At 54.3% G+C, this 12,500-nt stretch overlaps 3 non-coding genes across 3 annotated transcripts in view; all 3 read right to left on the reverse strand.

Moving 5' to 3' along the window:
• The window catches only part of LOC147031226 (28S ribosomal RNA), a 5,284-nt gene extending 3,518 nt beyond the window's left edge, over positions 1-1,766 (reverse strand). Inside the window, exon 1 of the ribosomal RNA XR_015055638.1 lies at positions 1-1,766. This exon is cut by the window's left edge and continues 3,518 nt beyond it. This is a non-coding gene — a ribosomal RNA (28S ribosomal RNA).
• A 689-nt stretch (positions 1,767-2,455) lies between these two features.
• LOC147031227 (5.8S ribosomal RNA) lies at positions 2,456-2,611 on the reverse strand. The gene has a single exon (XR_015055620.1). It is a non-coding gene; the product is annotated as a 5.8S ribosomal RNA (ribosomal RNA).
• A 442-nt stretch (positions 2,612-3,053) lies between these two features.
• On the reverse strand, positions 3,054-5,039 carry LOC147031228 (18S ribosomal RNA). Its single transcript, XR_015055633.1, has one exon. It is a non-coding gene; the product is annotated as an 18S ribosomal RNA (ribosomal RNA).
• Between the last annotated feature and the right edge of the window lie 7,461 nt (positions 5,040-12,500).

Consider the following 12,500-nt stretch of genomic DNA (forward strand, 5'->3'; position numbering starts at 1 on the left):
CGTCAGAACCGCTGCGGGCCTCCACCAGGGTTTCCCCTGGCTTCGCCCTGCCCGGGCGTAGCTCACCATCTTTCGGGTACCAACAAGTACGCTGTGGCTCCGTCCGCCTCCGCCGGCTCGCGCCGGACGGAGAGCGCAGGACGGGCCGGCGGTGCGCCTCGCCCCTGCCACGGCGGCGAGGATCCCGCCCGACGGTGCCGCGCGCCAGCACGAGGGGAGCCCTCACCGCTTGCCGGCGGTTCGGGCCGAAACGGCGCGAGAAGAGACGCGAGAGGGTGCCCACCGAGAGAGAGGAGGCGCGAAGCCACCGGACCCGAGGAGCACCGCGCTCGCGCCGACACCCGCACCGCCCGACCCGGCCGCCGAGCGGACGGGACGCCTTAACCCGACCGCGCGCGCACACCGCACACTTTCATTGCGCTTCCGGGGTTTCTTTCGAGCCCTTCGACTCGCGCACGTGTTAGACTCCTTGGTCCGTGTTTCAAGACGGGTCGGGTGGGATTCCGACCCTCGCCGCAGACCCCGAGCGCCGGGGACCGCACCGCCGACGCGCGACACTACACGCCCGAGGAAAACGCGCGCGCGCGCGCGCGGCCGGAAAACCCGCACGGGGAGACGACGGGCCCCGGAGGACCCGAGCCCGCGACGCCGATCCCTAAGGAAGGGCCCCGACCGACGCGCGAACCACGAAGCCCTCGGCGCGCCGGCCACGCGGACGCGGAAACGGCCCCTGCCGGAGGCGCACGGCACCGCGGCGCCGCACCGCGGTCGACGACGCACTGAGAACAGTTCGCCGCCAGTCGACGGAGCGGCGGGCGGCGGAGGCGCCCCGGACGCGCGAGACACGGCCGCTTTCGCGAAACCACGCTCGCACGCGGCGCGGCGCCAGACTTTTCTTTCCGTCCGGTTTCCCTCGGTCCCGGGGCGAGCGAACGCTCTCGCCAGGCCCCCGCGACGGGCGCGGCCCCGGTGCCTTCACCCCCGCGACGGCGCGCGAAGGCGCGCGAAGCAGAGAGCACCGGTCGCAGGCCCCGCCACGGCGCCTCGACAAATCGCAAAGCTCTCGGTCGACAAAAAAAACCCAGGCGCTCCTGGCCGCCTCCGGAACCGGTCGCGGCGCACCGCGCGCGGAGAAAGTGCACCGGGCGGCGGACGCGTCCGCCGAGGGGCGAGGCCCGCCCACACGTTGACCGGGATCGTCGAAGCGCACCCGACCCACGAGGGGACGGTCGACGCGACGGCGTCCGGGCGCGGGACGGGTGCCGCGACACCCACGACGGGCGACCGACGCCACGGCTGACTCCTCCGGGCGGACCGCGCGGATCCCACCCGTTTACCTCGCAACGGTTTCACGAACTCTTGAACTCTCTCTTCAGAGTTCTTTTCAACTTTCCCTCACGGTACTTGTCGGCTATCGGCCTCGTGCACGTATTTAGCCTTGGATGGAGTTTACCACCCACTTTAGGCTGCATTCCCAAGCAACCCGACTCCAAAGAGACCCGACCCCGGCACGTCGGGGGCCATCGCACCGGCCTGCCACCGTCCATGGAGGAGGCCCCGATCGAAAGGACTTGGACCCCCGAGCGATACCGGGAGGTGCGAGCTCCTGTACGCCACAACTCCACACGCCCGTAGTGCGGGCGGGGATTCGGCGCTGGGCTTTTCCCTGTTCACTCGCCGTTACTGAGGGAATCCTCGTTAGTTTCTTTTCCTCCGCTTAGTAATATGCTTAAATTAAGCGGGTCGTCACGTCTGATCTGAGGTCGCAAACGTCGAAGTGCTCCCGGAGAGGCACGCAGCCACCGCAGCCACCGCAGCCACCGCAGCCACGAGAGCGACGCGCTCTCCGTGTCCGGCCTCCGGTCCCCGTCGCGACTCACACGGGAGACGCGGACACTCGGATCTGGCTCTCTGCGCTCTCTCTCTCCCTCTCCTTCTCTCTCTATACGCCGCGGTCGCCACACCGACACGGAGCCGTGCGCGCACGCGCGACGAAGTCGAAGTCGAAGTCGAACCAGTCGAACCAGTCGAACCAGTCGAACCAGTCGAACCAGTCGAACCAGTCGAACCAGTCGAACCAGTCGAACCAGTCGAACCAGTCGAACCAGTCGAACCAGTCGAACCAGTCGAACCAGTCGAACCAGTCGAACCAGTCGAACCAGTCGAACCAGTCGAACAAGTCGAACCAGTCGAACAAGTCCAAGTCGAAATCGAAGCAGGCTCACTCACTCACCGGAGGGCCACCGACGACCGCACGCACGCCACGGCCACGGCGGCGGCACGACCAAACAACGCAAAAACCACAACGGTACTGCATTTCGAAGAGCCGCGACCGTCGAGCGGCCACGAACTCCCATTCGCGGGAACGGCGCAAAGCGCGATGCGAGGCCTGGCCCACCGAAGCGCGAAGCGCGACGCGCGACCAGGACTCCCGTGCTCCCGATCGATAATCGAGCGACCCTCAGACAGGCGTGGCCCCGGGTGTGTAGCCCGGGGCCGCAATGTGCGTTCAACGTATCGATGATCAGTGTATCCTGCAATTCACACCAGTTCTCGCAGTTGGCTGCGTTTTTCATCGACGCACGAGCCGAGTGATCCACCGCTGTGAGTCGTTCCAAGACGATGCTTCACGAAACACCGACGACGAAGTTGTGCGGTAGCGCGACCCCGCGCCTCCTCTCGCGTCGGTGGGACAAAACTTCATCGCTCCATCTGCCTCGCCATGGCGTTCCCTCGACGACCGAGTCGTCTCGACGGACGCACGCATCACCTCGACCGCGGTGCGGCGAGAAAGAAGAGGCCCTCGCCGCCGCGGCGCAGCCGCGCAAACGACGACGACGACGACGACGACGACGACGACGACGACGACGACGACGAGCGCTCTTCGACACCGCGGCGAAGACACATCAAGGGGAAAAAGAAAAAAAAAAATCCTCGCCGACGCACCTCCGACACTGCGTCGACGGTCTCCATAGACCCGACGTACTCGAACGAGGGCGCTCCGTGCTGTCCCATCGGCCATGCTCGTCCCGACTCGTCCCGACTCGTCCCGATAATGATCCTTCCGCAGGTTCACCTACGGAAACCTTGTTACGACTTTTACTTCCTCTAGACAGTCAAGTTCGCTCATCTTTTCGGCGCACCGGCACGAGCCGACACGACGACAACGAGTGCCACGGACGGCCCGTGCAGGGGCTGATCCGAGGATCTCACCAAACCGTCCGATCGGTAGTAGCGACGGGCGGTGTGTACAAAGGGCAGGGACTTAATCAACGCGAGCTGATGACTCGCGCTTACTGGGAATTCCTCGTTCGTGGGACACTGTCTCAAGCCCCGGTCCCCATCACGGACGGGGCTCAGCGGTTTACCCGAGCCTGTCGGCGAAGGGCGAGGTACACGCTGGCCCGTCCAGTGTAGCGCGCGTGCGGCCCCGGACATCGAAGGGCATCACAGACCTGTTATTGCTCCATCTCGCGCGGCTTGCAGCCGCTCGTCCCTCTAAGAAGTTAGTCCGCCGGCCACGACGGGGTCGCGGAACTAGTTAGCGTGTCGGAGTCTCGCTCGTTATCGGAATCAACCAGACGGATCGCTCCACCAACTAAGAACGGCCATGCACCACCACCCACAGAATCGTGAAAGAGCTCTCGGTCTGTCAATCCTTCTCGTGTCCGGCCCGGGTGAGCTTTCCCGTGTTGAGTCAAATTGAGCCGCAGGCTCCACTCCTGGTGGTGCCCTTCCGTCAATTCCTTTAAGTTTCAGCTTTGCAACCATACTCCCCCCGGAACCCAGAAACTCCTGGTTTCCCTCGTGGCTGCCGGACGGGTCATGCCATTCGACGCCGCCCGATCGCCGGTCGGCATAGTTTACCGTCGAAACTAGGGCGGTATCTGATCGCCTTCGAGCCTCCGACCTTCGTTCTTGATTAAGGAAAACATTCTTGGCAAATGCTTTCGCTTTAGTCCGTCTTGCGCCGGTCCCAGAATTTCACCTCTCGCGGCGCAGTACGAATGCCCCCGGCAGTCCCTCTCAATCATGACCTCCGTCCCGCAAAACCAACAAAATAGGACCGAGGCCCTATTCCATTATTCCCAGCTGCGGTGTACAGGCTCTACCGACCCGCTCTGAGCACTCCAGTTTCCTCAAGGTAAACGCTTCCGGCCCGCCACGGACACTCATCCAAGAGCGTCCGCAGGGCTCCGACAGTCTCGCCGCCGGGGACGGGCGGGGACGGGAAGCGCGCCTCGCGGAAGCGCGGCACGTCCCCCGGCGAGCCCCTGCGTGATTTCCAAATACGAGCTTTTTAACTGCAACAGCGTTCGCTTACGCTGTTGGAGCTGGAATTACCGCGGCTGCTGGCACCAGACTTGCCCTCCAATGGATCCTCGCACATGGGTTTAAGGTGCACCCATTCCGATAGCAGCGCCTCGACCGAGGCCTGCATCGGTATTTTTCGTCACTACCTCACCGTGTCGGGAGTGGGTAATTTGCGCGCCTGCTGCCTTCCTTGGATGTGGTAGCCGTTTCTCAGGCTCCCTCTCCGGAATCGAACCCTGATTCCCCGTCACCCGTAGCCACCATGGCAGGCGCGAAGCCTGCCATCGAAAGTTGATAGGGCAGACATTCGAATGAAACGTCGCCGGCGCTGAGGCCGAGCGATCTGCCGTGGTTTATCCAGAGTCACCATCCCGTGGACGGGCCCGCGCCGAGCCCCGAACCCTCCCCGGAGGAAGGGCCCCACCCGACGTAGTCACGAAGGGTAAAGGAAGGGAACGCGGGCGGGCACCGCGTCGGTTTTTGGTGCTGATAAATGCGCGCCTCCCCACGACTTCCGGGAACCTTCACCCGCGGGGACCGGCACTCGTTTGCATGTATTAGCTCTAGAATTGCCACAGTTATCCGAGTAACTTCCGAGCGCTCAAAGAGACCATAACTGATTTAATGAGCCATTCGCAGTCTCAACGGTTCCTTCCGTTCGCACTTAGACATGCATGGCTTAGTCTTTGAGACAAGCATATGCGGCTGGCAGGATCAACCAGGGAGCGGCGTGAGGAGCCGCCGCCGTAAACACCACGGCACGTCGGCACGTCGGCACACGTGCCGCGCCGGGGAGCGCCGGGAGAACCGCGCGACGACGCGCCGCGGCGGAACCCCGCCACCGTCTTTTCGTGTCGTTTCGCGTCGTGTCGTTTCCCTCTGGCGCACACGATCACGCGACATCGCTCCCGATGGCTCGGCCGCCTCGTCCCTCTCGTCCCGTACTCCGTACTCAGTATCACCCCCGCGACAACCTCACGCCGCGAACGACGTTCAACGTTCAACGTTCAACGTTCGTCCCGTACTCGGTACGCATCTCTAGCGCCTCTCGATCGCTGCACCTGTCAAAGGAAGAGTCACCGCTCCGCGCTCCGACGGGCGCGTTAACGGCAGCGATACGTCCATGACGTCGGCCAGCCGAAAACCCATGTCGCGACCGCGTCCTCGCACACACCGGCGCGCTCGGCGGAACGAAAGCGGTCAGACAGAGTCAGACCCGAGTGCCCGGGAGGCGCCGATTCGGAACAACCAAACAGTCCGACGCACCGGCACCGGCCGGGCCGAAGACACCGCCGGGTCCGACCCGGGGCAGCACGCGCGGCTTCGCGAGCGCGCGAAAAACCGTCGCGGCCACCTCGCCAGGCTCACGCCCATCGTACGCGGCGACGCTCCACCAAATCCACGGTGAGCGACCGAAGAACTCGTCGCCCAAAAACAAAAATCACACGCAACCGCATACGTCGGCCACCCGAGGAACGAGCGGACACGGCCGTCCGACCGTCGAACCTCCAACCTCCGGGCGACCGCGTACTGTCACTCGACCCTTGGTTCGTTACACTCGCCGACGAAGACCCCGTGACACGCACGGGAACCCGACCGTCGGCCGAGTGCAGCACGGAGTGCCGCACGACCACCGGTAAAACTGCTCGGACACGTCGGGCAAAGATACGACGTGAAACGCGGCACGGAGCCACTCGGCACACAAGCTCGCTCACGACGAAGACGACCGTCACGACTGCTGCCCCATTCACGGAGAAGACCCGACCGACAAAAAGCAACGGAGGGACTCCGGACGAGGGGCAGCAGCGACATCGCCAGTGAATCGCGTCGACGACGAACAACCGCTCGCCGAACTCCCAACCGCCGCGCAGCCGCGCAGCCGCGCAGCCGCGCAGCCGCGCAGCTCTCAAACACACAGTTTGTGGTACGTTCGAGGACCATGACCAACCGAACGAGTGTTCTACCTCGTCACAAGACGTGCTGACGGAAACGTAAAGGCCATCGAAACGTACGTACGCGCGAAGCGCACGGATCCGCCCGAGCATGCGACGGAAGCTCCGCTGCTCCGCTGCTCCGCTGCTCCGCTGCTCCGCTGCTCCGCCGAGCGCACGCTCCGCAGACCGAGACAAGGCCCACGGCAAACACGACGGGAATCATGATCGTAAAGCCGACCGTGTGCGACACTCTCCCTCTCTCCGGGATAGATGGTTTCAATCGCAAAGCCGCTCGTGTCCCACACCTCAAATCACACATCGCGTCACGCCGCCCTTTTGCTCGAACTCTCAACGAGCTGTTTTTGTTGCTTGCACCACTCAAGCATGTGTGCACGCATGCACGTACACACACTCGTGCATCTTGCATCTCGCATCTCGCATCTCGCATCTCGCATCTTGCATCTCGCATCTTGCATCTCGCATCTTGCATCTCGCATCTCGCATCTCCCTCACTAACGTGCAAACGAAGGACGATCGTGGCCGGCACCACCGTGTTCGAAGAGATTATCCACTTGCGCGGTCGTTACAACATCGACTGCGTGACGGTCGAGTGATTGAAATTTTTTCAACACTCGCAAAACTTCGACGAAAATACGCTATATATCTAAAGCACCGCAAACATATTTGGCTACACAAACACAAACGCACGCGCACACACACGCGCACACACACGCACGCACGCGCGCACGCGCTCGCGCACACACACACACACACGCTCGCACACACACACACACACACACACACACACACACACACACACACACACACACACACACACACACACACACACACACACAAACACTTACACCGAAGATGGAATTTATTTTTTTTTTTTTTTTTTATTTTATGTTTTTTTTTTTTTTTTTTTTTTTTAAACCCACCTTGTTGTGATCTTCCAAGGATTCTACCCGGCCGATTGTGAAATCCTATTTGACTTCAGTCAGAGTTTAAAGTTTGTCCGATTTGGTTGCATAATCCTGCTGAAAACCCATTGACACTGATAAATCGACCTGTTATCCACACAAGTCTTACCTGGTGAAACAATTCATTGTCTAATTATCCATCATACAATTCTCACCCCCGTACGGCGAACTTAAGAATCCCCATTGATTGCAATATTAATCCCCATTGATTGCAATCCACCGCCGTGAGTCGTTCCAAGACGATGCTTCACGAAACACCGACGATCAAAAGGTCAAAGGTGTCTTGGCCAGAAAGGACAGACAATTCAACTTATGGCAGGAAAAAAATAATAACAATAACAATAATAATAATAATAATAATAATAATAATAATAATAAAAAATTACATTTATAAAACTTCATTTGTTACAATCTAAATACATTAAAATAAATTCTCCCACCCCTCCCACGCTAACCCTAACCCAAACCCTAACCCTAACCCTAACCCTAACCCAAACCCTAACCCTAACCCTAACCCTAACAGCTCTAACCCTAACCCTAACCCTAACAGCTAACCCTAACCCTAACCCTAACCCTAACCCTAACCCTAACCCTAACCCTAACCCTAACCCCTAACCCCTAACCCTAACCCTAACCCTAACCCTAACCACACATAAAAACCTTACACCTTTACCCGAACACTAAACCTAACGCTAACACACATACACACCAAGGCTCACCATAACACACATACACAGCCTAACTCTAAAATATACACACTAACCCTAACCCTAGCGCACACGCACATAAACCCCCTAACCCTAACACGCAAAATAGCAACAACACACACATACGCACACGCACACGCACACGCACACGCGACACGCACACACACACGCGCGCACACACAGACACACAGACACACAGACACACACACACACACACACACACACACACACACACACACACACACACACACACACTCACACACGACACACAAAAACACACGATGTGTAACCTAAAATCGTCCACCGCATAGCAGAATTCCAATGTTAATTCCAAAGCTGGTAAATGCGGCAATAAAAACATAAAGGGTGCAGTACTATCTAAAATCATCATCCACCTGGATGGTTGATATGGAAAATAACCAGTGCAAGAGACTCAAAGAAGCCGTCAAACACACACAAAGGATGTAGTAACCGATTTCGTCCACAGGAGGGCACAATTCCAATGTTAATTCAAAAGGCCGTAAATGCGGCATGTCAAACACAGACACAAAGGTAGTAGGACCGAAAATCGTCCACCACATGGGAAATCTAACAAGTCAGCAGTGCAGGAGACTCGAACAAGCCGTCAAACACGAAAACGGTGCAGTAACCGAGATTGTCCGCCGGAGAGCAGAATTCCAATGTTAATTCGAAAGGCGGTAAATGCGACCGTCAAACACACACACACACACACACACACACACACACACACACACACACACACACACACACACACACACACACACACACACACACACACGCAGTTACACACACACACACACGCAGTTACACACACACACACACACACACGCAGTTACACACACACACACACACGCAGTTACACACACACGCAGTTACACACACACACACGCACGCACGCACGCACGCACGCACGCACGCACACGCACGCGCACACACACGCGCACGCACACGCGCGCGCACGCGCACACGCACACACACATTTACACCTGAGATGGAATTTTTTTTTGATGCTTTTTTGTTTGTTTGTTTGTTTGTTTGTTTGTTTGTTTGTTTGTTTGTTTGTTTTTAAACCACCTTGTTGTGATCTTTGAAGGATTCTACCTGGGCGATTGTGGAATGCTATTTGACTTCAGGCAGAGTTTAACGTTGGTCCGATTTAGTTACAAAATCCTGCCTAAAACCCATTGACACGGATAAACCGACCTGTTGTCCACACAAGACTTCCCGTGTGAAACAATTGATTGTCTAATTATCCACCATACACTTCTCACCCTCGCATGGCGAACTTAAGAATCCCCATTGATTGCAATATTAATTGCTTCTATTTCATCAATTCTTACTTTTAGTTAACAGTTACACCAATCCCATTCAATTCGCTTCGACATCACATCAGAGAGTTTTATTGCAACTCCATACTTGGCCAGTTCCAAGTAGCACAAGCCACTGAGAATCTATACTTCCTCAGGTACCGGCACTGAAACAATTTTACATTTAAAAGTATTTTATACTTTCATGGCGTGTGGTGGGTGCTATCAACCCAGACTGTAGACGTGTCCTTTAAACGACAAGCCACTTCGTACATTTCGAGACAAAGATGCGCTGTCATCACCTCAGGTCACACCGCTGCACACCGATGCATTGGTCGACATTTAGGGCAAAAGTCTCTTGGCCAGAAAGGACAGGCAATTCAACTTTTAGCATAAAACTTACATTTCTAAAACTCCATTTGTTACAATTTAGAAAACATTAAAATAAATTCTCCCACCCCTCCCACGCTAATCCTAACAGCTCTAACCCTAACCCTAACCCTAACCCTAACCCTAACCCTAACAAATCGCCTAACCCTAACAAGCCTAACGCTAAACCCTAACCTTAACCCTAACCCCAAACCCTAAACCTAAACCAAACCCTAACCCCTAACCCCAAACACACATAAAAACCCTAACAGCTTTACCCTAACACTAAAGCAAACCCGAACACACATACACACTAACGGTAACCAGAACACATATAGATGCCCTAACTCTAAAATGTACTCACTTACCCTAACCCTAGCGCACACGCACATCAAGCACCTGACCCTAACACGCAAAATAGCAACAACAACACACACACACACACACACACACACACACACACACACACACACACACACACACACACACACACACACACACACACACACACGAGACACACACACGAGACACACACGAGACACACACACACACGAGACACACACACACACGAGAGACACACACACACACACACACACACACACACACACACACACACACACACACGAGACACACACACACGAGACACACACACACGAGACACACACACACACACACACACACACACACACACACACACACACACACACACACACACACACACACACACACACACACACACACACACACACACACGAGACACACGAGACACACGCAAACACACGATGTGTCACCTCAAATCGTGCACCGCATAGCACAATGCCAATGTTAATTCCAAAGCTGATAAACGCGGCAATGAAAACACATAGAGTGCAGTACTATCGAAAATCATCATGCACCTGGATGGTTAATATGGAAAATAACCAGTGCAAGAGACTCCAAGAAGCCGTCAAACACACACAAGGGAAAAAAGGTCAAACACACACACACACACAAGGGGTGAGAACCGATTTTGTCCACCGGAGGGCACAATTCCATGTGACTCATGACGCCATAATTTTTACGACGAACGCACACATCATGTAGGACGACAGTTGCAAATTTTCGCTTCCATAAGTTATGTCACTCCAAAGAAAACATCACTTAATACTTTTCTTGAATCCCACATGGCTGCCAAACCATGTAACCTATCAATTAAAATTAACAAACTTATATTCCCTACTCGCGGGCAATATGTTCGTGAAGTATCGCCTTGACCTGACAACCATTCTGGAGAAGAAGAAGAAGAAGAAGAAGAAGAAGAAGAAGAAGAAGAAGAAGAAGAAGAAGAAGAAGAAGAAGAAGAAGAAGAAGAAGAAGAAGAAGAAGAAGAAGAAGAAGAAGAAGAAGAAGAAGAAGAAGAAGAAGAAGAAGAAGAAGAAGAAGAAGAAGAAGAAGAAGAAGAAGAAGAAGAAGAAGAAGAAGAAGAAGATGTTTTACAAGGTTTAGGGTAAATTCAAGATTGCCGCCAAACCGTATGAACGATCAGTAAAAAAAAATTAACAAACTTGATAAAAGACCTCATGAGGAATGTGTGTGTAAAGTTTCGCCTCGATTTGATTGGCCGTTCTGAAGAAGAAGGAGGTTTAAAAAAAAAAAAATCCCAAAACAACATGGCGGCCAAACCGAGTGACCGATGACGTCAAAATATATTTTTTTCGACCGTCAATTGTCGTCCACATGAGGCCCAAGAAATTTCAGATTTTTCCGATGCGGCGTTGTACCTAACGAATTTTGACCGGGACACCTCTTGACCGATGACCTCGCGAAAAATCACCCCTGTTCCCCTTGAGGAGCTTATTGAAATGTATGAAGCGGAAAAAATTTCTATGCCACTGTTTCAGAGATACAGAGGTCAAAAGTTTTTTCGGTTTTTTCAAGAGAGCGCCCGTACCACGTGACCGATGACGTCACAATCACCAAACGAGTTTGCAATGGAAAAAGATACATACTATGGCGAAAAGTTCGTGTCGATCGAACTTACCGTTCCGGAGAAAATGATTTTTAAAGCGAAAAAACCCGCAAATTGCCGCCGGAAAAAGAATAATAAATTACAACTGCTGGCAGTGATGACACGATACCCACACGTCCGCTTTTGATACGACGTGACACTCGAATGATAGTCGCAAAGTTTTGCGTCCATAGGATAATTGGTTCCAGAAAAAACAATAGTTAATACTGTTCTTCAATCAAACATCGGTGCAAGACCATGTGACCTATCAAGAAGAAATTAACAAACTTATCGCCCCGACTCGTGGGCAATACGTTTGTGAAGTTTCCCCTTGATCTGAAGAGCCGTTTTGGAGAAGAAAAACAAGATGTTTGAAAGTTTAGTGTAAATTCAAGATTACCGCCAAACCGTATGACCGATCGATTAAAAAAAAAAACTAACAAACTTAATAAACGACCTCATGTGGAATGTGTGCGTAAAGTTTCGCCTCGATCTTTTGAAGCGTTCTCCAGAAGAAGATGAAAAAAAAAAAAATTCCCAAAACAAGACTGCCGAACCGAGTGACCTATGACGTCATAATATAGGTTTTCTACGGTGAATTATGACGATGACGTCACAATTCCCACGTAAATTTGCTATCAAAAAGATACATGCAGACTATGGTGAAAATTTCGTGTCGATCGGACCGACCGTTCCTGAGAAAATGATTTTTAAAGCGAAACGAGCCGCAAATTGCCGGCGGAAAAAGAATAAATAGGAAATAATAATAATAATAACAAAAAAATACAACTGCCACTTTATAACTGCTGGCAGTGATGACCGGCCACCCAGACGTATCAGACGTATCCGCCTTTGACACGACATGAGACTTAAATCAC

Source organism: Eptatretus burgeri, chromosome 2 (assembly GCF_056783735.1).
Source record: "Eptatretus burgeri isolate ZD-2024b chromosome 2, Ebu_testis_v1, whole genome shotgun sequence".
In the NCBI taxonomy this organism is placed as follows: domain Eukaryota; kingdom Metazoa; phylum Chordata; class Myxini; order Myxiniformes; family Myxinidae; genus Eptatretus; species Eptatretus burgeri.